Genomic DNA, 25,320 nt, shown 5'->3' on the forward strand with positions numbered 1-25,320 from the left:
TGAAAGATGCCAATTTCTTCAAAATAATTTCAGTAGTGAAATTTTAAGTGTATTTTATACAAGGAACACTTAAACATTACTCTTTTTCTGAGACCCAAATGTAAGGCAGTCTCTGACTATGTTAATATTAGTCATGTGGAAATAAGCAGAAGATTTAAGTTTTACCACTCATTGTAATACCGTACAGGCAGCTTGTAAAAGACTATATGAGAAGCCTCCAGGACCAGGCCACAAATGTGCAGCACAGCGTATTAACGTCTAGCCTATGGAGCACTCTCCCACCAGAAGACCCTACTATACTTCAGGAGTTCTTAGGTATCCCCATAGCTCAGCAGTTCTCAAACTTTATCTCACACCCAAATCACCTGAGGGCTTGTTTAAAAACAGAATGCTGGGCCTTAACTCACAGAGTTCTTTAATCAATAGGTCTTGGTTGGGAAGGAGATTTGTATTTCTAACACATTTCTAGTTGATGTTAATATTGCTTGTCAACACAGTTCAATAGTCCCATCTTCCAAACCATTTTATTTCCCACACTTCTCAACAATTTTATTTAGCATACTCCAAGGATCACACATATATGATACATACTGTATGAGGTTCAGAAGTAACAATATATGTCTAAGAACAAATTCTGTGTTTGTATTTTTATACAGTTCTTTGAGTGAAGTGTCCCATTTGTGCTGCTGGATTCAGTGAAAAACACAGAACTTGAAAGTCAATTCAAGACTTCTAGTTTCAGATGAGATGACCTTCTCCCTATTGTTCCTACTAAAAAATACAAAAATTCTGAACATTATATAGACAATGAACATAAGAAGACTATAAAGGGAAGAGAAAGAAAGACAGAACTAGACTAGCTGGGGATCTCAGAACCTAAGGAATGAGATGGCAGTGAATTTATTGGGTATTCTTTTGGACTCATATATCCCAGACTCAATGCTGGAGAAGCAGCAACCCAGAAATGCCAGAGAAGAAAATTCAAAAAAGTTCCAGTAAAAGCTTGCTCTCTCTAAACAAAGGACAAGGCAATGATAGCACAGCAAGACAGAAAACTTCTAGGCAGTAACAGATCTACTCCAGCCAAGCAACATGGAAAAATGTAGAGGAGTGTGGGAAATAGGAAGTTGTTGGTCAAAGGGTACAAACATTCAGTTATAAGATGAGTAAGTTCTGAGGATCTAAAGTAGAATACAGTGACTATGGTTAACAATACGGTCTTGCGAACTTGAAATTTACTAAGAAAGTAGATCTTAAATGAGATCTTAAATCTCACCACAAAAAAAAAAAATGTTAGTTATGTGAGGTGATGGATATACTAACTAAACTTACTGTGATAACCATTTCACAATATATATGTATATTAAATCATCATATCGTGTACCTTAAACTTACACAGTGTTATCAATTATATCTCAATAAAGCTGGAGGGAAAAAAAAGCCCTGTGGCCCCACTCTCACTTTAATCAACAAAGGCCTACTAAAAATCTAACCTTAGATCTTTAGCTGTGGGCAATAAAACACCTATCCCTGCTAGGGTGGTATGGAAGTTGTGACTTACATGCCTGTCTGGACATATAAAGCCTCTTTACTTTGTGGTGTCAGTAGACCACATGGGATCCAGAACTCTCATTCCCAACCAGTAGTAATGAGGTGACCCCTCCTCTTCCCCACCAAAGAGATATCAGAGGAGGCCCAGCAAGAATCTAGACTTTCTCCACTTTCCACCAGTGTCTCCCACCACCCTACAGTGTCTGAGTAGCCTACATGGGAGCAGTAACAAGAAGACCCTTTCCCTCCCAGCCCTGGTGGGGTCAGCATAGGCCTACTGAGGAGCCTGTACTTAGCCTCACCCAGAAGTAAGGAGGCACTCCCCTCTAGAGGGTGACAGAGGAGTACCTAGGCTTATGCCCCCAATTGGCAGTAATGAGGAAGCCTGGTGCTCCCCATTTGCCAGCAGCTGGTATCACCATGAGGCCTGCTCAAACATAGATTTAAGTATGACCAAGAATCTTGTAACATAATACACAATATGTCCAGGATACTATCAAAAATTACTCAGTATTTATATTGCTAATTGGTGCTTCACTTGGCCACGAAAAAAAGAGATAAATGTTCTGTTGAAGGTTCCAAGAGGAAAAATTCCCCAATTCTGATCCAAATCTTACAGTGATTGGCTTCCCAAGTACAGTGTAAAATTAAACTTTTTGAATATCTTAACGAGGCCAATGGAATTGTTTATTATTTTGCAAATCAGAAGGCCTAAAATAATGTGGATGACTTTGCTCCTGATAGAAAGTATATTATATACTGGAAAGGTTTTAGAGTCAGTTGGAAAAATTTATTTTCAAATCCCTGTTCTTTTACTTACCAGGAATATGATCTTGATTAAATTTATTAACCTGTCTAAGCTCTTAGTTTCTTTTCCTATAAAATGTAAGAGCATGATAGTTATATAACAGTAGTATTAATGGAAGTAGTAGTATGTACTAGTCGCTTTGCCCATATTATCAAATGTAATACTTTCAACAGCCCCTTATAAGGTAGATAACATAATCTTTATTTTAAAAATAAGGAAACTGGGGTTTTAATATGAGGAGTTAAGTGATGTCTTTAAGATCATACAGATCTGTTGGGTAAGGTCATCAAGAAGACATGACTGCTGGCTTGACCTGTGAGCTGGACCTGGGCAATTGGAGGTTCTCCACTCCCTCCCCTGTGCTTGTAATGTGCACTTTAGAGCCCTTTCTCCCCACTGCTGCCACTGCTAGAAGCTGCCCAAGGACATAACCTAGAGATGGTACCACGATGATGAGACTTTCTGAACTGGGTACATGACTGAGCCCTGTTAGGCCTCCTGGGAGTGTAAATGTCCCCAGTTAAGACCTCTATATGAACTTTTAAGATTCTGGCAGGCAAATGTGACATCTACTTATCTTGCAGCTGCTCACAACAGGCCTTCTATGTAAGTTCCCTTGGTTATTAAACCTGCCATCTACCAATCTGAAGTGGTCTGCCTTTATTTTTTGTTTGTCCTTGCCCTCTGTGTATGGGGGCCAGCACACTTGGGAAGCTCCTGAAGAGACTGCAACCAAATAAGTTCATAATTGTCAGGGCTAGCATTTAAAACCATGACTTTTAAAACCATAAATTTTAAAACCATAAAATGTCAAATCACTGTGTTGTGCCTGAAACTAACATTGTATGCCAAGTACACTTCAGTAAAATCTTCTTTAAAAAAATAACCATTAACTTCAAAGTCTGTATTTCATCAGGTATTCCATGTAGGCTCTCAGAGAACTAAATTAAATAACATCGGTAAAAGAACTTAGTGCAAATATAGCAGACGTTCAGTTAATATTAGTTTTCTCCCCACTATTTTTAAGTGGCATTTATGTACACACACACATATGGTTTCATGTCAGTGTCCTCCCAATGAAAAAAATCTTCCAGTTTATTCAGAAAATTTCAATGCTTCAATGGTTTTTCTCATATTAGATAAACCCAGTAGATATAATTTCCCACTAATATAAAGATTATAATATAAATTTAATCTATTTATATTCATAGATTATTATTTTCTTTAGAATATTTTATTGAGAGTCTTATGAAGCACTTGACTAGGTTAATAAGAAGAAGAAACTCAAGGGTCAATTTTTATTTCGTATACCTGGAATTCTAAGTTATTATTTCCAAAGCACAACATGATAGAATAGTGCAATTGTTGTCAATAAATCCATAAATAAATAAACAGATCTTTCATTTAATTGTCATACAGAAGCTTCACTTTTTAAATATGTGAAGATAACTAATAAAGAAGAAGAAATGAAAGAAATAGAGCTCCAGGAGCTCTAGTGAGGGGAATTTCCACTTGAGTCAAGTGAGGGAAATTTCCCATATCACAGCTAAATAGCTATAGAAAATTAGTAGTCTAACTTGAAGCAGTAAGATAAGAATCTGTTCTGGGAGAATTTGATGGAGAAAAAAAAAATTAATGGAAAAATAATCTGATATATTTGAACATGTAAAAAACTGTATTGAGGGCCATTGGAAAGTGTGGAAAGAACTGGCACATAGAAAACTAGACAAATGGAAACAATAAGGAAATTATCGACTCTAAGAAAAAGAAATAAATATATACAAGACAAGAAACATAGTATGCTCCTTGGCTCCACGGTGAGTAATATTTATTTAAGATAATATAAAATCTTAATATAGCTCGACTTCAAATTGTGACATGACTATTGGAATAATGGTTTGGAAACAGGGAAGGAACTGTATGAGAGCTAAATCCTCATCTTCCATAATAGGAAGGCAACAGACAAGGTCTAAACTCTATAAAGCAAGAATTATCAGTATTATAATATTGTTTAAAAATATGAACACAATTACATAAAATAAAAGGTTAAAAAGAGTTGACAGTGATGCTAACAGGGAGCAAAACAGAGTGAGAAGGGGCAGAACAGAGAAGTGTGTTTCTTCAAAAATAAATTTTAATACCATTTTTGATTATTAACTGGGCATATATTACTTTAATTTAAATTTTTAAAAATAAAAAGCTACCAAATAGTATATATGGTATTAATTTTGTTTATGCAAACTTCATAAAATTTAACATAATATATTAAAGCTTAGGTTTTGGAAGTAATAAAACCAGAGGTAAATGTTTGTGCTTCTTCCTTTACCTCTACACAGTATGTCAAATAGGTAAGAAAAGGAATGTGATCAAATTTAATAATTTTCCAGTGCTCCAGGGAAATATTCTTAGCCTTACAAAGCTAAACATTCCTCTAACTGCAAGCTCCTCTAAATAAATACTACTTGCATATTTATGGAGTAAATTGCTTTGGGTTGTAATGAGTTGTAAGTCTGAGGAAAAGCAAGTTGCACCTTGAATTTAGGTCTTTTTTGCTTTATTTCCCATTTACTTGTTTTTTCCTTTTCTTTTCTGGTTTTGGTTTTCCTTTTTTAAAAAATCTCACCGCGTTATCTGAGCCATCTATGACAATACAGAATTCTGTTCTGTTTTGTTTTCAGACCATGCTATATTTCTTCACCAGTTAATTCTATACTTGAAATGGTGCGATGAAGAAATGAGTACATCAGAGAGAAAATGTGCAAAGGTAGGAGAGCAGTGATCAAGGAGCACAGTTAGGAGGTGGAAATGGAGAGAGGGAATGGCAATTCCTCTCTGTAACCTCTGGCTACAGTCAATAACTAGCAGAGCAATATAAGACAGAAAGGAAAGGTGCTACAGATTTATCATGAGCACAACTGCTCAGAGAAATCCGAGGAGACACCAGGCATCTTTTTATTGTCTTTTTAAACATTTTATTTAACTAAAGAAGTAAAAACTATTCACAAGATATTTTTTTAAATCCTTTTCTCTGTGGTCCTTGATAATTTCAGGAATCCTAAATTGTCAAAACAGAGCTTCTCCACAGCTATCCTCCAAAAAGAAGGCCTGTAGGGAAATAAATTTCAGCCTTTAGTTATGGCTACTCTGGCTTTTCCAGGTTTATTTCTTCTTCAGAGACAAATTCCATTCCTCCAGAAGCTACTTTATCAAGAGCTTCTCAACCATGCTATTAATGTGAAAATGAAAAATCTGCTTTATAGAAGCAGCACTCATAGGAAGAAGCATGCTGGCTCAGTGAGCTTCTACGATTCTTGATTACCTGGAATTCCTGAAGCTTTTGCAGTTGTTAATATACCTCTTGGCAAAATAATGAGATTTCAACCTTTTCTAAATAAAGTGACTTTGCTTTTCCTTAGACAAACTCTTGCACACACATTTCACATTTCTAACTCTAATTTCTTCTAGCCTTCCCAGCAACACCTACTTGCATTCTTCCTACCATTTGCTTTTAATCTAGAAACCAAAATAACAATAATTATTCTATCAGATAACAGGTGATGTTTTCAAATATATAGTAAAGGAAGGATTTTTATTCTTTACTGCTCCGAGTTGAAATAATATGCTGGTTAATTCAAAGTAAGAAATTATACATTTAACTTACAAAATTATCAAATAATTATTAAAAGAAATATGTGGGTTAGGAGATCCTTACTTTAAGGTAGCTAAAGTTTGCTAAGGTACTGTGTATTGATTTCAGAAAAGGAAAAGTTTTTACTCCATTTAATATTTTAAGTTTTTATACAGTATCACTGTAGGCTTAGCTTTCCTTCAACAAATTGGGGAAAAAAAATCCCAATATACTAAAGTTCAATCCTAATGCTCAAAATCTCTTTGCCAAGACATAGCATTTTCTTTGAACTTCTATTTTAGGCTCCTGAAAATTTTTACATTTCTCCATTATTTATCAGAATATTTTATATTTCTCTAGTAAATATCATGAATTCCAGAAAAATAAATCCTTATACAAATAAAATGCCTCTTCACCTTGAGCATGTAGCTAAAAGAAGTTTATAGCAAAGTAGCTCAGGGTCTGGCATTGTAACATTTGTAATTGTTTAAGGTTTGAAAGAATAACCAAAAAGAGTGGCTTTTCTTTTCTACCAGACCCTGTCTTTACCCCAATTTCTTTATTTCCTTCTGCTGATTTCCAGAGTGCTAGTTATAATTTAAATATAAACTGATTTCTGATTGAGAAATATCTTAACCCCCTAATAAAACATGTACCACAGGAGTTTTTTAATATAGAAGATGAATATAGATTTAAGAGCAAAAATCTTCAAACCTTATTCGATAACCTGAAAAATATTGGGGAAACTGGTAGATCAGTGTGAATGTCTGATCATAAAAATATCCTAATTTTTTTAATGGATTTTGATAAAATCTAGTATCTCTAAACCTTAAGATGTAGCAGTCATAAAATATACATGAAAATTATATTAAAATCTTTAGAATGTTAAAATTTATACTCTGATTCTATTGATGAATGGGTATACTGGAGGACTTTCAAGTTTATGGTCTCTGCTCATTTAATAATTATAATGCAATTATTAAAATGATGATTATAATGATAGAAAGAAAAGAAATAGGCTAAAATTTCCAAATATTATACCATGATAATATACAACCTCTCTTAGTATAATACTTCCTTGCTACTTAAGATAAGATCAGTTGGCCTTCTATTTATGATTCGGTCAGTTTTGATATCTCCCTAATAATGAGTATTCTATGGTTATGATGTCTTAGTTTAATTTCTTACTTTTTTTATCATGTATTAATTTAGTCAAATGACGTAGGCTCATATGTAAATTGAGGATAATAGCTAACTCTATTACATAAAATAGTTATCAGATATTAATGAAGTAATTTAAATAAAGTGCCTACCACAGTGCCTCCACATAAATGCTTAATAATTGTTAGCTATTGTTGCTTTAAAATTATTAACTATACAGAGAATTTCTTCAAAGCATAGTATTTTGAATGTAAGCTCTTATTATTAGTAAAGCCATATGGCTTTGCTATTTGAGTTCTTTTCATCAGGATTGGTTACTACTCCCTCTTTTTTCTTCAGACTAGGAGATGAGGCAGAAGAAGCAGAAACTAACCAAGTAAGAAGGAGGGCCTTTGATTCAAAGCTATTAGTATATAACATAACAGCTTCTAAGGAGCAAGTTAGACACCAGAATAAGGACTAGATGATGTCTCTGTTTTGTTCATCATGAATTTTTGCATTCTTTTGATTTTTAAAAATACTGCATTAAAATACTATTTATCCTGATTATTGAGATTTTTGGTGCCATCTTAAATTTTATGTCCAAGGTAAAATTATTTCACCCTAATCCCAACCCTGTTGAGTAGTACTTCAGAAGAACCATGGGTGAAAAAGAAGAAGAAGAAGAAGAAGTCTATCATTACATGGATAGGATAAGAGTGAAACTCGAATATCTTCCTGAGTGAAGAAGTTGATATAAGTGATTCAAGTAGGTTTGTGGTAAGATAGCGGTGTGTGAAAAGGCCTATGATTAAAACAAACATTTGAAAAAGTAAAAGCATTCAAATTCTGATTTTTAAAGACACTAGTTAGCCAAATAAAACAAGACTAAGAACTGAAATTCTGTGAAGTTAGTTTTAAAAGATTAGTTTTACACTCACCTAAGATTAGAAGGTGCTGGGATTAAAGTTTCTAATGTTTGGCTTCTGCGGTTGGATTTTGCCATTGTTGGAATAGTGCTAAATCCTCCAGGATGATAGAGTAGAGGAAAAATTTGCATTATTTTCATTACATGTCACTGTGTATCTTACATGTGATTTTAAGGTAAGAGAGATTGCCAGATCTGTATTTACCATTGTCTTCCCTCTTCATTTTCTATTTAGTATCTCATATTAGGGACTGAAGAAAAAAAAAAGAAAATCAGTTAAACAAGCAATAAAATTTGTTTTTGTATAAAAGAAGCAGCTCTAACTGAAGACCCAAAATTTTCTATAGATAAAATTGTATGTGTTATAAACAAAAATTTTTAACTATCTACTTTGAGAGATAGGTTGCCATATTAGAAAGACTACATATGGCTTTAGAGTGAGCTATATCTAGGTTCAAATCCCAACTCTGCTAGTAATTAATTATGTAAATTCAAACAGGTAATTTTAGCTCATTCCTATATATTTATCATTTGAAAAACAGGACCAAAATGTCCTGCCTCATAGGGTTATTGTAAAAAATAAATCCCATAATATAAATAAAGTGCTTTGTACATGATAATACTCAATGCAATATTTGCACATATTTACATAATTTAGAGATATGTTTTACTTACTTTCTCACCTTTTGGTTCTATAGCAAATTAATAAGTTTGCTAAACAATGACCATTGAAAAGCTGATGGGCTGCTATGAACACAAGGAATGTAAATGAGCCACTATATGTGATTCTGTGTGTAAGAGAGAGATAACTACAGGCAATTCTATTTTTGATGTACTCAACTGTGGTTTTAAAGAAATCACATAGGGTAGTCTACAGTCATACCACCCTGAAAAAGCCCCGTGTCTGATCTCAGAAGCTAATCAGGGTTGGGCCTGGTTAGTACTTGAATGGGAGACCACCTGGGAAGACCAGGTGCTATAGGCATAAATAATAATGAATAAAAAAGAAAAGAAAAGAAAAATCATGTAGGCAAAAATATGTTTAAAATATATCATTACTTCTCAATTTTTACTTTGTTAGAATTGTTGTGGAGCTTTCCTTTGAGAATTACTAAAATCTTTGTTTAACCAATGTAAGTTTCCCCTCGAATTACATATTATATGCTAATTATTACACTCAGCCCATAAATGTGTTAACAAGCCCTTTAAATCACAGAAAAATTTATAATCAAATATTCACTAAAAGAATCTAGAGTTTAAAGTACAATCAATTAGAATTCAGAAAAGAGATGAGTTTTTAAATGCAATTTTAGACTTGGAAAGGGAATCTATCAGGAGGTAATTGATTCCACCAAAGAGAAGTAATGATTGAAAATGTTCTGTCACTAGAGGATCCTCTGGAATATAAAAATACATGGAAAAAAAGCAATAAGTAGGTCACACATTTGAGAACACATTTGAAAAATAAAGCTTTGCAGTGTGTTTATTAACAAACATCAAGAATCTCTGAAATAGTATGAGATTATTCACTTTTTTTTCTTAGACAATATTTTAAGGGGAAAAGTGGTGTGGCAAATAAATGTATAATCAATTAGAAATGTCCTCACCTACATGAGCACATATTGTTATGTGTCTTGTTATACAAGGACATTCCAGCCCTGTGCAAGCACAATAGCTGATTTTTACAAGTTACATGGCAATATGTTCCCCTGTATGAGAAAACATCATGGAGGACTGGTTGGGAGGGTGATGACAGGGGACTAAAACTTGCCAGTGCAATTGTAGCTATCTATAGTGCAAGCCTAGTAAAATTCAGAAATAGAAGGAGCACTGATTTGAATTTGTCTCTGGTCCTTTCCTCTTTGAATTCTAAGGTCAAAGCTGATGGTGCTAGGAAATATCATGGAAATCAGAAATAGTATTTGCTAAAAAAAATGAGAATATGTTTGGCTAAAAAAAACTTAAAATTGAGGGCTTATAGGTTCTGAAAAATTGGGATTCCTTGAAATATTTGAGATTTTAAGAGTTATTTTGTGAAGGATGTTCTCAAATGTCCTTTTTTGTTACCTAAATTTATAATGATCTATTTATGGTGTTTTTCTTTGCTAGGCTGTGGCTTTGCCCACGCTCTAATCAATCCTAGTAAAAGCACCCTAGTTATAACGTTAAAAAATGTTAAAATATAAAAGGGTTTCTTTCTCTCTTAACCTATATATAGTTCCTCCTCATTTCTATCTCCCGGCCAAACCAACCCTCTTGCCTCATCTTTTGGCCTCCAAACTCACTGCTCCCAATTCAAAAGACTTCATTAAATTTGATTCCAAATGCTGTACCAATGTCTTCTTTAGGGGAAAATATACTAAAGAACTAGATATAAATAGATGTATAAAATCGTATTGGAGAAGCTCAGAAGTGCTGCACTCAAGAAAAGCACGGCGATTGACAAGCAATTTAAGCTGGAGTGTGAAAGGATGCAGAAATAACAAGATTTGCATGAAAAATATTGAGATCATGAGAACATCAAATTTAAACGAAAAACTCATGTGCCTCATGATTTAATCATGAGGGCTGACATTACTGTTATAACTTTCAATATCCTTGGCTTTTGAAAATAGTTCTATAATGAGGGTGGAGTATATCTAGCTGTATAGAAAACCAGTGTTATTTTATCCAGTCAGCTCATTACTATGAGAAAAAGATTACAAGAATCTTAAATCTTGATATATATGTTGGGAAGCCCAAAGATTAGGTATGACAGCCCTTATTTTTGGTCAGGGACCAAATTGAAAGAGAAAAAAAATCTAAGCCATGTTATAAAACAATTTATTATTTAATCATGTGTGATTAACCAACCCACAAAAAGCAGAAGTTCAGCTTGCTGTTAATATCTCTGCTTTAATTCTTCTGAAAAATGTTAACTGGCCAGGAGCAAGGATCAAGATACTGTCAATAGAAGTCAATTAACAGGCTCCATATTGACCTGGTAAGTTTCATTTCCACAAACCAGGCATCTGACATGAAGCAAGTCTTATTTTCATTTCCCTTTTATTTTTACTTGTTATCTCAGAGGAGAAATGCAGTTCTAACTTCTGTTTATACTTTCATATCATACTGTATTGCTGTGAACCTGGATAGCACTTCCAGTGGGACACCATGTTTAGCCCATGAATGAGAAGACTGTCACAATCAAAAGTGCTTCAGGCACAGACAGATTTGAAACAATCTTCCTACTGACTGAAAAAGAAAAGGCTGGTTTGGAAGATCATTAAAGGTTCTATTGAAGTGATTTTGGGGGCACACATTTAGATTTTCAAATGTGTTTTACATTTTGAACAATTTTACTTGCATTAAAGCTCAGTTGCTTTTCCTGAGCACTCTCTTTGTCATCATTTGTAGAAGCTTGCATGGAGAACTTACTGTTCCAACTGAGAAGGAGGTGGGAGAGGCAGGGAACGCAAAGCAGGTGATTGAACTAGCTCTCTTGACTCAGAGATGCCAGGATCACCTGCTCAGTAACACTCTGTAGAGTGTGAATCACAGAGATGAAAGGGGCCACCTGCAGTGCCCCAGGAAGAAATTTTTTTAAGAGGCATTTAAATGTGCTAGCAGTCTCTGATTTTAAAAGTGGCTTCCTATCAATATAAATTAGACTGAAATTAATCGGATAGCCAAGTTTCCATGTTATTTCTTAGTGTGCATGTGTATGTGTGTGTATGAGTATTTATTTGTCGTGGTGACATTTTGTTGACCATTTCATTGTAAGGACATCTTGTTATGCAACATTTTATTGTGGGAACATTTCTCATACAGCACCTTATCAATGACATTTTATCATCAATGTTGTTGGAGGCATTTTATCATGAGGTATTCTACCATTGACATTTCATCAAAAAAGCATTCTACAGTGGTAATAGCTTAGTGCTGTCAGGATACTAAACCCCTTAATTACATTTTTACACACATAATTAAGTTTTCCAGTTCCTGATTTAAAACTATCCCTGTGAAAGGAGAGAAAACACTTCTTACCTCTCCCTGCTGTGGAACTCTTAAAACACTTGTGAGAGTTGCACTTAACTAAAATATCGCATATAAACACATACATCCTCACAACATCATCTGAGGCCATATGAAGAGAAATTTCTATTATGAGAGTGAAAAACTACTGCTTATGGGCCAAATCCACTCAGTCACTTATTTTAGTTACAAAATTTTACTGGAACACAGATACATCCATTTTACATGTTGCCTGAAGCTGTTTTTGCACCACAGCCACTGATTTGAAAAATTACAATAGAGACCTTCTAACACACAAAGCCTAAAATATGTACTATCTGGTCTTTTAATGAAAAAGTTTGCCAAACCCTGTCCTAGAAGGTGCTTATTTAAAATGTGGATATTCGGGCCCAACCTCATGCTATAGAATCAGAATATCTATTAATAGATAGAACTTGGTAATCTGCAGTTCAACAAGTACTGCATAGGATTTTTAACAGAGAACATACAGTTATAACTGAGAAGGAGATACAATTAGGAAAGGTGGAAAACTTAAAATTTTCAAATTTTCTACCCACCATCTTAAAAAAATAATGGAGAAAATTCATAGCCCATCTGATTTAGTCTCATACTCAAATGTCTTCTGCCTTTTATGAAGGAAAGGGTAGGAGATACATTCAGTAATTACCAATTAATTGGTCCTGTAGCTTTAAGAAAGTTCTTAACTAAAAGGTAGGTAACAACGTTTAGTCTATTTTTAGCTTCAAAAAATATTTACTAATCATAGAATTTTAACATTATGACCTATTCCTATAAAATCCAAGCAAAACTGATGATAATAATCATTAGATATCTTCCTTTGTCCAAGTCCCCCATTTTCATTCCCTAGTAGTTACAACAATTAGTCCTTCAGTGGTTTATCCTTTCAGAGACCTTTTTATTTTCATTCCCAAGGAATTTTCATGGATATTTCATTTTATAAGGTCTTCCTACACTTTCCATATTTAGATTTTTACCAAATGCTAATGGAATTGTACATCAAGACTCATTCAGTAGACCTTTATTCATTGTTGACTCTGAGCCAGCTTCTGATGGTGCATGACTGGTGTCTCAGGAAGAAATAGCTATGAGCTCGGCTGCAAATCAGGAAAATTATGATACACATTTTTTTTCACAATTTTTCATTTTGCTACTTCCTTTTTGTTTTATACTCTTTTAGCCTCCTGCCATTTACTCACTTAAACCCTAAAGTTTTTTTGCTTCCCCAGGCACATTTCTGTTCTTCTCTTTCCTTTCCATTTATCTCCATTCTCTTCCTTTTGTTTTGATTAGTTTTGCAATTATAGATGACTTATATGTTTTTCCCTTAGCACTGCCATTTCATTCAAAAGTCTTTTTCCATGACTTTCTCAGTAAATAGACATTGCTATTCCTCTTCTTCCATGAACTTTTTCTGGAAAGGAACTTTGCTACTACCATAGACATTTATATAACTTGAACTAGTAGCTTCTTATGTCAGAGCAAGGCACATATCATCACTGTTTTGCTTACTTTTCATTTCATTCTGCCTCTTGAAATAGAAGATATTAGTATAATCATCTTATTTACATCAAGTTTAAGAAACCACAGACTACTGTTTATAAGTTGTTGCTTATAACTTTACATTTTTCTCAGGGACTGTGCCTTTTTTTCCATGCTACAATCTAATTAACTTGCCCTTCTCTATTTTTTGAATAATTATTTCTATTGTTTCCCACCAGGTAATGAAACTTTTAAACCTACTCATCATATTACTCTGCTCACCTAACTTTTAAATATAAAAATATTTTCCTTTGAAATAAATCTACATCGCTGAACCTGGTTCTTTATCAATTGACAGATATTAGCTTTCTACTGTCAATTTACTTTCTACAGTCAGAAATTTTAGAAAATGGATGTAAATAAAAATATGCATCAGAAATTTTTAAATTATTCTTGCTTTTCTCTCAAAAGCTTCTCCGTTTATATCTTTTCTTCCTCTTTCCCACTATAATGTAGATTAAAAATTGTCACCAGCATCCCTCATTATAGCATGCTACTTCTTGCTATTTTTTTCTGAATTCTATGATCTGTAATTCTAGAGTGGTTTTTAGATGGACACTCTTCTACTCTTTGTTGGTAAATGACAGAAGAATAGGAGGATTAGAAATAAAACTACAACAAAGTGTACGAAGGAAAAATAAAAATAAAATAAGGAAAAAAATAATAATAAAAATAAAATAAGGAGCAAGAGGGTGGTTTAAGGAAAATAATGTGTAAAATTACAAAGCAAGGACATGAGAGACCATTAGGTTTTTTGTTTGTTTTTAATATAAGACCAGAAATAGGCATGCTGATAAACTGAATAAATATTATAATGTAAACTTGCAAGAATCACTATATGTGACTGTTACAGTCAAAAGATTGAAAGTATGATCATTGTTATGTTTATTTCTTGAATAAAACTGTACTATTATTAATAGAATGCCATAAGAAATCTTTATAGCTCTCTCTAGTGTATATTCTGTGGATGAGAATGATAATGAGGTTTGTTTCTTATAGCCTACATGTGTAAGAAAAGGAAAAGGACAAGAGGGCTTCTTCTCTGCCTGTCATTTGCCTTCTCTCATCTTCCCAACTTGAATGAAAGTGGTCCATTGTGCCTCAGATGTACTCGGTACAGTTCTCAATTATGTAACTTCTCTGACTGTATTGTAACTGTTTATATACTTGCATGTCAGCCCTACTACACTAGGAAACAAATCAAAAATTGATGCTAATTTATCATTTCATTCCCCTTGCATCTAGCTTTATTTTCTCAAGAAATGTTTGATATATAGGTAGGTGAAGGGATGAATGAGAGAATGAGAGTAGAAAACCAAGAATATCATTCTCTTGCTTTTGTTATATGACGAGATAACCAGAATATAATTAATGCATCAAGTTTCACTATTTTAGTGCTACTAATTCCAGATTTTTGTGTGATGCCAAACCATAGAAGCTGGTCATAAATGAATAATATTCTTAGGCTCTACCTCAGGGAACTTAAACAGTCTTTTGGGAGACTCAACCATAAATAATAATAAAAGAAGGAGTCTTATTCTATGATACACAGAAAAATAAAATTTAGCCATAAAATAACTTCACTGAGGAGGTGACTGAGTTGAGGTATAAAAGATAAGTAGGATTTTGACAAAGAAATGAGGAGAGAGAGAATAATCTGGATAGAGGGAACATCACTAGCAAAGGCAAAGTGGTTATTGAGTCTTTGATACATTCAAAGACTAGTTGGCTGATAAAGATAACATTAAAACCAGAATCATGGGTCAGTTTGAAAAATTTGGGGCCTTAATTGTCTTAGTGAGAAGTTTAGACTTTGTAGACAATTGAGGGGGCATCAACATTTTTGAGCAATGACTAAGTCTTTGCTTAGGAAAACCACTCAATATTTTCATCAGACATTGGAGAAGGCTTAAAATGGACACCAGAATTCTAAAGCAAATTATACTGGAGTAGTTTAAGTTAGAGAGGACCTTAAAAGGGCAGTAGTAGTAGGAAAGAAAAAATGAATGGGATTTGGAAGTAGAATGGACAAGTCAAAAAAAATTAAGAAAGTAAAAAAGTACAAGGTGACACTACATTATGGTTAGTCTGCACAATATAATACTTACAGAATTCCTCTGACAGTTTCAACAATATTTTCCATGGTATTTTTCCAGGAAAACTTACTATTAATAGCCCTTGCCACCAGAAGTCATAACACTTCTACTACTAAAGGCAAATAACCATAGAAAGTTCCCAATGAAAAGAAGGTGGTCAAATTATCTTAAAGCTGAAATGACCCTAGAGATCTAGTTTAACCTTAAAGAGTCTAATACATCTCTATTTTATTTTGTATTTAATAAAAACAAGGCACAGAAATTTAACATGAACCAGTATTGGACATACACAACTGCAATCTTCTTCTCCAGTACTTTTTTTTTTTAATAGTTAATAGCTGATATGTTTTATTTTATGCAATTAATGCATTTGGATCATAGATGTATAGATAGTTAACTAGTAATTGTATTTATTGACTACTTGTAGAGATCAGATTATATACCAAGTCCTTTACAAATCTAGTATTATTACATCTTCATAACAGTCCTAATATATACATATATATGTGTGTGAATGTGTGTGTGTGTGTGTGTGTGTATCATTCTCATTGTATAAATGTGGAACTCTGAGACAAATTTTCTGTTTCCTAAGGTCACCCTGCAAAAGTGTAAATGAGATTCATACCAAGATCTACCTGACTCAATTCATCGTATCTTCAGCAAGCTTGCCAAATTTTACATATTCTTATATTGGATTCTTTTGTAAAGCAGTCATATCATTATTCAAGGATGGGTATAGTGTTAAATAAAATTAAATTGCATTGAAACCAATTGTCGATATAGGTCATACCCCCAAATTCTACTTCTTGATATAAGCCAACATCATATATTTGTATGTTGCTTCCTTCCTTTTTCTTCAAGGTCTTTAGTTCTTTGACTCAAGCATGCATATTTAGAGTAGAGATGAGTTTTGAATGCCCCTCTGAAGAGATACTAAAATTCCATGATTCTCCAGTATTCTTTTCATTCATTGTCCCTCTTTTTAATAGCTTGAGTCAACTTTTAAAAAAAAAATTAGTTGACTGCTAATATCAGCAAAAACTAGCCACAGAATAAAAGACCTGGGAAAAAACAGAAACACTTAAGAATGCAGATATTTAAAGATAAAGAAGGTGAGGGAAATTAGACAGATAAATATAATTATATTAAATGTGTCACATTAAGGCATTCCAAGACCAGTCTATCAAAAAATGTCTGCTGTAACTTTGCCTAATGTCTCCAAGAAGGTTTTTTTTTTTTTCTTTTAAACTGATTCTCACTTCAGGAAATGTAAGTCTATTTATCTAGCAATATAGATAGACAATAATTATTTTATACCTTTCTTAATTTAACTCTTCAAATACAATATTAAACACCTTCTTATTTGAGATGATAGCCCTATAGTTAGTTTACCTTGTCTTACAAGACATGGAGTTTTGTCTTTGTTTTCTCCCTTCTTTTTGAGCTTGTTTGTCCAAGTGGAGAGACCAGTCTGAGAGATATAGCTATAACAGGATCTCATATACACTAAGAAGAGCCATTTTATTCTTGATTTCTCTTTGTCATACCAAAAGTCCTACAACATACTAGAAAATTTTTCTTACTAAGTACATTATTTATGTGCCAAAATCTTTTGTCCAATAAGTCTTTTGGGGAGGACCACTTTTATGCCTTGATAATAATACCCTATTATGTGTCACTTTTATTTTTCCACTTCTTTTACCTTATTCCTTAATTTTACATTTATAATTAATTCCTATGCATGTCACAGTGCAAACAATTTGACACCAAAACTCACACTGAAGTCCTCTGCCTAACACTAACTCTCACATCTCCCAACTGCAAATTGGGCTGAAATGGTATTCACCTTCTTCACACTTCTTTCTATAACAAATAATAAGAAAAGGGAGTGGGGGGAAAGGTAGATGTATTTTTAAAATGAAATTTTCCACATATTTATAACAAAAATCTTCATGCAGTCAAGCCTACTCCTATATAGAATGAAATTTAAATGAAATTTTCCACATATTTATAACAAGAATATTCATGCAGTCAAGACTACTCCTATATAGAATTCTTTAATCATCATTAGAACTAAGAAACTCCAATTTGTGGTTTCCTCTCCAACTCTACTCTTGTTTTAAGTGATTTTATTGACACATGGAACATAATTATGATCTTTTACATCCCAAATTTCTACCAACCCTTACCTCTCCCTCTAATTTTTAACTATATACTCAGTTGTCTTTTTACCATTTCTGTTTTTAAGTATCTCATAGGCATCAAAACTAATCCAAATTTGCCACTTAGCTGTATAATTCTGATGAGTTACCTAATCTCTCTGAGACTTGTTTGTTTGATTATTTGTTTTTATTACAAATTGGGGAGGATGCTATCTATATTAAAAGGTTGATTTTGATATTAAATGAGTTCATAATTATAAAATATCTAGTACTGAATAGGAATTGAGACATAATAGATATTGAGTAACATTTTTTTCTCTTTATTCTTTCTCTCATGGTTTCCACTCATTCTTAGACCATTCTATTTACCTTGTTCCTACCATTTGAAGCTATCTTATTTCCTGGTTTCCTACTCCGTCATCACAAGATCTGTACAATCACCTCAGTGTCTCAGGCAATAATAATGCCACTCGTCATTCCTACTTTTTCACCCACCAAACCCTACTAGGAGCTTTGTGCAAGACAAGCAAACAAAAAAAGAATAGATAGATAACAATGTTTTTTTTTTTTTTAGAGCTGTTTTTTTTCTGTTATATTCATCATTGTTTTTGTATTCTTTTGAATATGAATACATTTTGCTGTATATATAACACTGAAGGTTATAACTATGCTTGAAATTTCAGCACTTTTCAGTTATAGCTGAACAAAACTGCAGAACATTAGTTTCTACTTTGAAAAATGCATGTTAATTACTGTATATACCTAATCTACATATTTCAAACATCGCTTGGTTAATTCATGACTGAGCTTTTCTACATCACTCTGAGAAATTGAGAATTGACTATTCTTAAATAAATATCAAAACTATATTTGAATAAAATAAAATTATTTATTCTAAACATAAAAACATCCTTGTCAAATATGCAGATAAAAAACCCTAATGATAAACTCTGGCATTATAACACAGGAGCTTAAAATCCTTTTAGGGTTACTTCTCAAAAACACTACTGTCTCACTATGAAGTGAGATAAGTTTTACCAAAGAAACTCTAGACAAATGAAAAACATTGTCTGCAGCTCTGCTTGCCAAGTGAAGAAAAGATAATGCCCAGGATATGCATAACCAAGCTTGTTGAATAAAGAATAGATTTCAACTATGTTTCCAAAAACATTCATTACAAAACAGTCAGGTTTACCTTTTTGAATTGTTAGTTACAAGTCATATAAAAAGTTCATATTCTGAAGATTTTTCATCTTGCTCTGAGCAAAATACTGTGTGTCAGTTCACATTTGACACACTAAAATACTTTTTAAAATATTCTGAATTGGCCTTTTAAAAACAATTCAGGCATTCAACTTTATGTATCCACCTCTATTTCTACTTAAATATGAACATGTGGAAAAGAAGTTCACCAGGGGATAGATAATATGCAGCAATTCAAAGCAAGGAAACATGAATTGACATCTTGTCTGGTTGACAGAAAACCAAATAATAGACAGCTCACAATAGCAAAAACTGATGCTAGAACTGTTTCAGAGGATTATGTCCTGAAAGCATAAGCAACTCTTTGAATCAATTTCTGAGCCTAGATGCAGCAACTTCTAAGCTTGTGCTTCACATCCAAAAGACCAGAGGAAAAGATAATCATTTTTATACACTTTCATGAGCCATAATCTCCATAATAGATATATATGAGTACTGGACTCTAAGAGATAAAATGTCTTCCAGTCTTGCTTTAAGCATTCTGAGCTTGTGCTGTCTTTAGCCCAGTTTGCTTTACCAAGAAAGGGATATCAGCAATGCTCTTTCCTGAGAAGTCAGTATGTATTTATTTCCTAGCATGGCTGGATGCTTTGTCTTAAATACCTTTGTAAAGCAATGCAACTAGAGAATGGCAGAGGGATCTCATAAGTGTGTGCATATATTCTAACTGTACAGAAATTTAAATTCATAGATTATTTGAATATCATAGTATTAATTCATTCATTACATAGATACTAATAAGGAGAAAATATATCCTGGGTCCTGGGTCTTCAAAAGTAAATGAGACTCACTTTCTTTTTCTAAAGAGAATCTTATCTTTAAAGATGGCTCAGCACATTCCTTGTTAGGTGGTTTAATGCTTAGAAAACATATCTTTATCATCCAGCAGTAATTTGCAGCAATCTTCACAATTTGCAGTAATCTTCCTCTCCATTATTTTTATCTGTCCTAATATTAGCCTTTGGAGGAAACAATAAAAAATTTATTTCTTCTACTTGAAACCCTTTCAAGAATTTGAAAATTGTTATCAGGTCATGACTATACATTTTAAAATTTTGGTTCTGTTTTTGTTTTTTTTTTTGTTTTTTTGTTTTTTGTTTTTTTAATTCTAAATCTCCCCAATTTGCAGTAATCATTTCAGTTTTGAAATGTTTCTCAGACTCCTCACCATCCTGATTGTACCTCTAGATTCTTTTGATCAGGTCCTTTTGCAGGATTATTCAAAATAAAAGCAGTCTTTCAGCTGTGTTCCAGTCCAATAGCATCGTGAACTTGGTTTCTACAGTTACATTTCTTTTAAGGTGACCTAATAGAACATTAGCTTTTAAATGGTTTTGTGATATTTGAACTCACACTGTGCCTATGACTAATGCAAATTCTTGCAAACAGGAATATGACTAAATCTCTTTTTGATGACATCAGCAAACTGATAGCAAAGGCATTTCTAGTGCTTGTCTCACCACAAAAACATCAATTTAAACAACTATCTGTATATAAAAATACCTTCATAAGAGCTAAGGACTCCAGGTGAAGGATTACAGCACCTGAAATGAGGCCCGGGGTGGGGGGATGCATTGAGGAGGATAAGAAAGATAGATTCATATTATCCCCATCACTCCTCCCCCATGCTCAGAAAGCCCAATGTGGAGAGAGACACACTCACTATGGGAGAAGAGGTGTAAAGTGAGTGTCTTGGAGCTGGCCTACCCAGCACCAGGCCAATTCCTGTGGACCTAGGTGGCTCTTCGTGGGATTCCAGAAACCCATATCCCCTCACTCCAATGTCTGCTGGCTCCACCAGCCCCAGACGACTTTCATGGCATCAGGCTCTTAAGAGATTTCTGTCAACCCAGGAAGCCTTCTCATTCCAGCACTGGCTGTGGTTCCCATGACCTGAGGTGACTCCATAGTCTCAGGCTCTCAGAAGACTCCAACAATCCAAGGATCCAGGAAAGACCCACAAACCCAGGCTGTCAGCCAGGTCTAGTGTCAGGTTGAATACTGCAGACCTAGACTTTTGATACACCCCAGCACCAGATGGGATCCTACAGCCCAGGACCATATCTCACCTCAGTGCCAAGCCAACCACAGAAAACTGGACTCCAAACCCACAGACCCAGGTTCTAGCTCACCCCAGTACCACGCCATCTCCTATGGTCCCAGACTTAAGACTGGTTCCAATGGACCCAGGATCTCGGCACACCCCAGCATTAGAATAGTCCCCAAAGACCTAATCTCCAGGATGGCCCTGAAGACCCTGTGTTATATGTTGACTCGCTGTCTCTGGTTTCAGGTTCGCCTAAGTGCCAGGCTGAATCACCTGGCCATCGCCTCTAGGCCAGTTACCAAGAAACTGGGCTCCCAATCTGTCCCAGGTCTGCTCCAGCTCATGCAGAACAAAATGTCATTTAAAAAGTCTTCAGCATCTGTTTAGTCCCTGTAGACACAAGATTCAGGTCCATACACATAGATTCGGGTCCTAGGCCCATCACCACATACTGAATCACCAGGCTCACCCCAGTGAACATAGGCTCCAGGCCAACTCTGAAGACTCAGGCACCAGGCTGGTCTCATGTATCCAAGCAGCCGATCTGCCCACCTGTTGATTCAGGCACCAGACCTGCTCACTCAAGAATTCTAGCTACATGCCCACTGGTAGACACCACAGGACATCTCACTCAGAATCCCTGGGTGGGCTGCCTGGTGAAGGGCTTTGCCTGCTGAAGCCAGTTTGTAAAGACTGTAAGAGATGCCTACTTCCTCAAATGTGCAGACACCAACAAAAGGCCATGAGAATAATGAATAATCAAGGAAACATGACAACATTAAAGGAAAGTATTAAAGCTCCAATGATTGACCTTATAGAAATGGAGATTATGAAACTCTCTGACAAATAACTCAGAATAATTTTCTTAAAGAAATTCAGTGAAATACAAGAAATCAGACAGATGATTAAAAATTAGAAAAACGATGCATGAACAAAATGAGAAGTTCAATAAAAAAAATTATAAACCACTAAAAAAAGCAAATAATTCTAGAGTTGAAGAATATAAAAATCAAAGAATTCAATAGAGAGCTTTAACAGCAGACTCGACCAAGCAGGAGTTAGAATTAGTGAATGATAACAGGTCATTTGAAATCATACATCCTGGGGAAAAGAAAAGAAAAGAGAAAAAGAAGAAGAAGAAAGTGTGAAGAAAGTCTATTTGAATTACGTGATACTATAAAAAGAAAAATAAATAAATAAAATAACCTATGCATTATTGGAGTCTCAAAGAAGAATAGAAAAAGGAAGGGTCAGAAAGATTATTTAAAGAAATGATGCCTGAGAACTCCCCAAATCATTAAGCTAAGAGATCACTCCAACTTTCAACCAAAATCAATCTTCTACAAGACACATTATAATAAAACACTTTGAAATCAAATGTAAAGAAAGAATTTTAAAAGCGGCAAGGGGCGGTGGGAGGACATTTAAAAAAGAACCCCTATATGACTAACAGCATATTTCTTAGATGAAATCTGGCAGACCAGGATAGAGTAGGACAATATATTCAAAGTATTGGGGGGGCTACCAGCCAAGAATTCTATACCCAACAAAGTTATCTTTCAGAAATGAGAGATAAAGACTTTTCCAAACAAACAAAAGCTGATGAATGTTAAACACCACTAGACCTGCCTTACAAGAAATATTGTTAAGTTCTTCAAGCTGAAATCAAAGGACACTATTTAGTAACATGAAACTTTATGAAATATAGAACATACTAATAAAATATAGTACATACTGAATTAGCATATAACCTAATTCAGAACACTCTAATATGCAATATGGTTGTATATTAATCACTTAATTCTAGGTTACAGGTTTAAAGGATAAAATTATTAAAAATACTGTGGCCAAAATAATACATAGTATAAAAAGAGGTAAATTGTGGCATTCAAAACAAAAAAAATAAGAGAGGAAATGAAGGGTAGAGTTTTGTATGAGATTGAAACTAACTTGTTATTAGCTTAAAATAAACTGTTATATCTATAAGATGTTTTATGTAAGCTTCCGGATAACCACAAAGCGAAAACCTACAGCAGAAGATAAGAAAAAGGGAATCAAAGTATACCACTATGGAGAATAATTCACAAAGGAAAACAGCAAAAAGAGAAAGAAAGAAACACAGAAACAACAAAATAACCATAAATCAAATAGTAAAATGGCATTAGCATGTCCTTACCTATCAATAATTATTTTAAACATAAAAGAGTTAAACTCTTCAATCAAAACATACAGAATGACTGAATAGATTAAACAAAATCCAACAGTAAATTGCCTAGAAGAGATTAACTTCAGTTTTAAGGACACACATAGGCTCAAACTAAAGAGATAGAAAAAGATATCTCATTCAAATAACAAGTGTAAGAGAGCAGAGGTAGCTATACTTATATTAGACAAAATAGACTTTAAGTCAAAATGGTAACAAGAGACGAAGGTCATTATATAATGACAAAGGGGTCAAACAAGAGGATATAACAATTGTAAATACATATATACACTCAATATTGAAGAACCTAAATTTATTAAGCAAATACTAACATATATGAAAGGACAAGTAGACAAAAATACAATAAGAGTAAGGGATATCAATACCCTACTTTCAACAATGGAAAGAAAGCCAACCAAGAAAACATTGGACATCAACTCTACCTTAGATCATGTGAACCTAAAAGATATATACAGAACAGTCTATGAAAAAGCAGAAGAAAATATATACGTCTGAAGCACACACAGAACATTTTAATGTTAAATTTACAAAATCAGCCTTAGAAAATGCAATAAGATTTAAATCATACTGAGCATCTTTTCTGAATACAATAGTATGAAACTATAAACTAATAATAGGAGGAAACAAAAATTCACAAATGTGTGGAAATCAAACAACACATTACTAAACAACCAATGTGTCAAAGGAAAATATCAAAATGTAAATTTAAAATATCTTGAAACAAATAAAAATGGAAATACAGCATACCAAAACTTATGGGAGGCGACAAAAGCAGTTCTAAGAGAAATATACGTACTGATGATACCTACATTAAGAAAAAAGAAAGATCTCAAATAAACAATCTAACTTTACAGCCAACGACTAGAGAAATAAAAGTACAAACCAAGCCAATAGGTAGCAGAGAAGGGAAATAACAAAGATCAGAGTAGAAATAAATGAAACAGAGACCAGAAAATCAATAGACAAGATCAATGAAACTAAGAGATACTTTTGGGGGGGGGAGGGTGGGATTAACAAAATTGACAAACTTTTAACAAGTCTAAGAAAAAACAAAATTAAGACTTTAGGTTTTAGCAGTCAAGATGGCAGAGTAGGTAAAATGTTCTCTGTGTCTCCTCTCACAACCACATCAAAATTACAACTAAACTACAGAACAGCCATCATTGAGAGTCACCTGAAGTCTAGCTGAACAGAAGTCCTACAACTGGTGGCATACACAAAAGGCCACCTCAAGACTGATAGGAGAGTCAGAGATGTGAAACAGGCTGATTCCATACCTGCGTGTAATGGTTGAGAATCTGGAGATATATCTCAGCTGTGGAGGACCTCTGGAGGAGCAAAGTCTCACCAAGATCCCCAGCCCAGGGTTCCAGTGCCAGAAAAGAAGTCCCCACAACTTCTGACTGTAAAAACCAACAGAGATTGTGGCTGAATGTGACCGAAGGTGGCTGAAGTCACAGACATTTCTCTTAAGGAATGCCACAGACTTACTTGCTGATGAATTCACTTACTGTGAACTCCAGCACTGGGGCAGCGGCTTGAAAGTCACCAGGAACATATGGAGAAAATCATAATTGCCTGGCTTCAGGGCAAAGCCTGGAGGGGCAGCTTGCTCCAAGATAGAAGTACAGGCATAATTCATTGATCCTTTGATGAGACCACTTCCACCTAATAGGCAGCTGCTATGACTAAGACTCCATCAACCTGGCTAACACTGATCACCCCACCCTGGTGATTCCCTGAGACCCTGCCCTTCACAACGTGTGGGCCCACCCAAGCTGCTTCCAGTGGCTTTTCCATACAAATGACCTGTCTTGGCTCATGCTCAGTACTTTATTAAAATCTCTCAAAGTTTTATAGAACCCAAACAAGCATCATATGGACTCAGCATACCCCATA

At 34.3% G+C, this 25,320-nt stretch overlaps 1 pseudogene; it reads left to right on the plus strand.

The window, feature by feature from the left end:
* Positions 1-8,924: 8,924 nt before the first annotated feature.
* LOC120615261 (uncharacterized) lies at positions 8,925-9,040 on the plus strand (annotated as a pseudogene).
* The last annotated feature ends 16,280 nt before the right edge of the window (positions 9,041-25,320 follow it).

Source organism: Pteropus medius, unplaced genomic scaffold (assembly GCF_902729225.1).
Source record: "Pteropus medius unplaced genomic scaffold, Ma_sr-lr_union100, whole genome shotgun sequence".
Taxonomy (NCBI): domain Eukaryota; kingdom Metazoa; phylum Chordata; class Mammalia; order Chiroptera; family Pteropodidae; genus Pteropus; species Pteropus medius.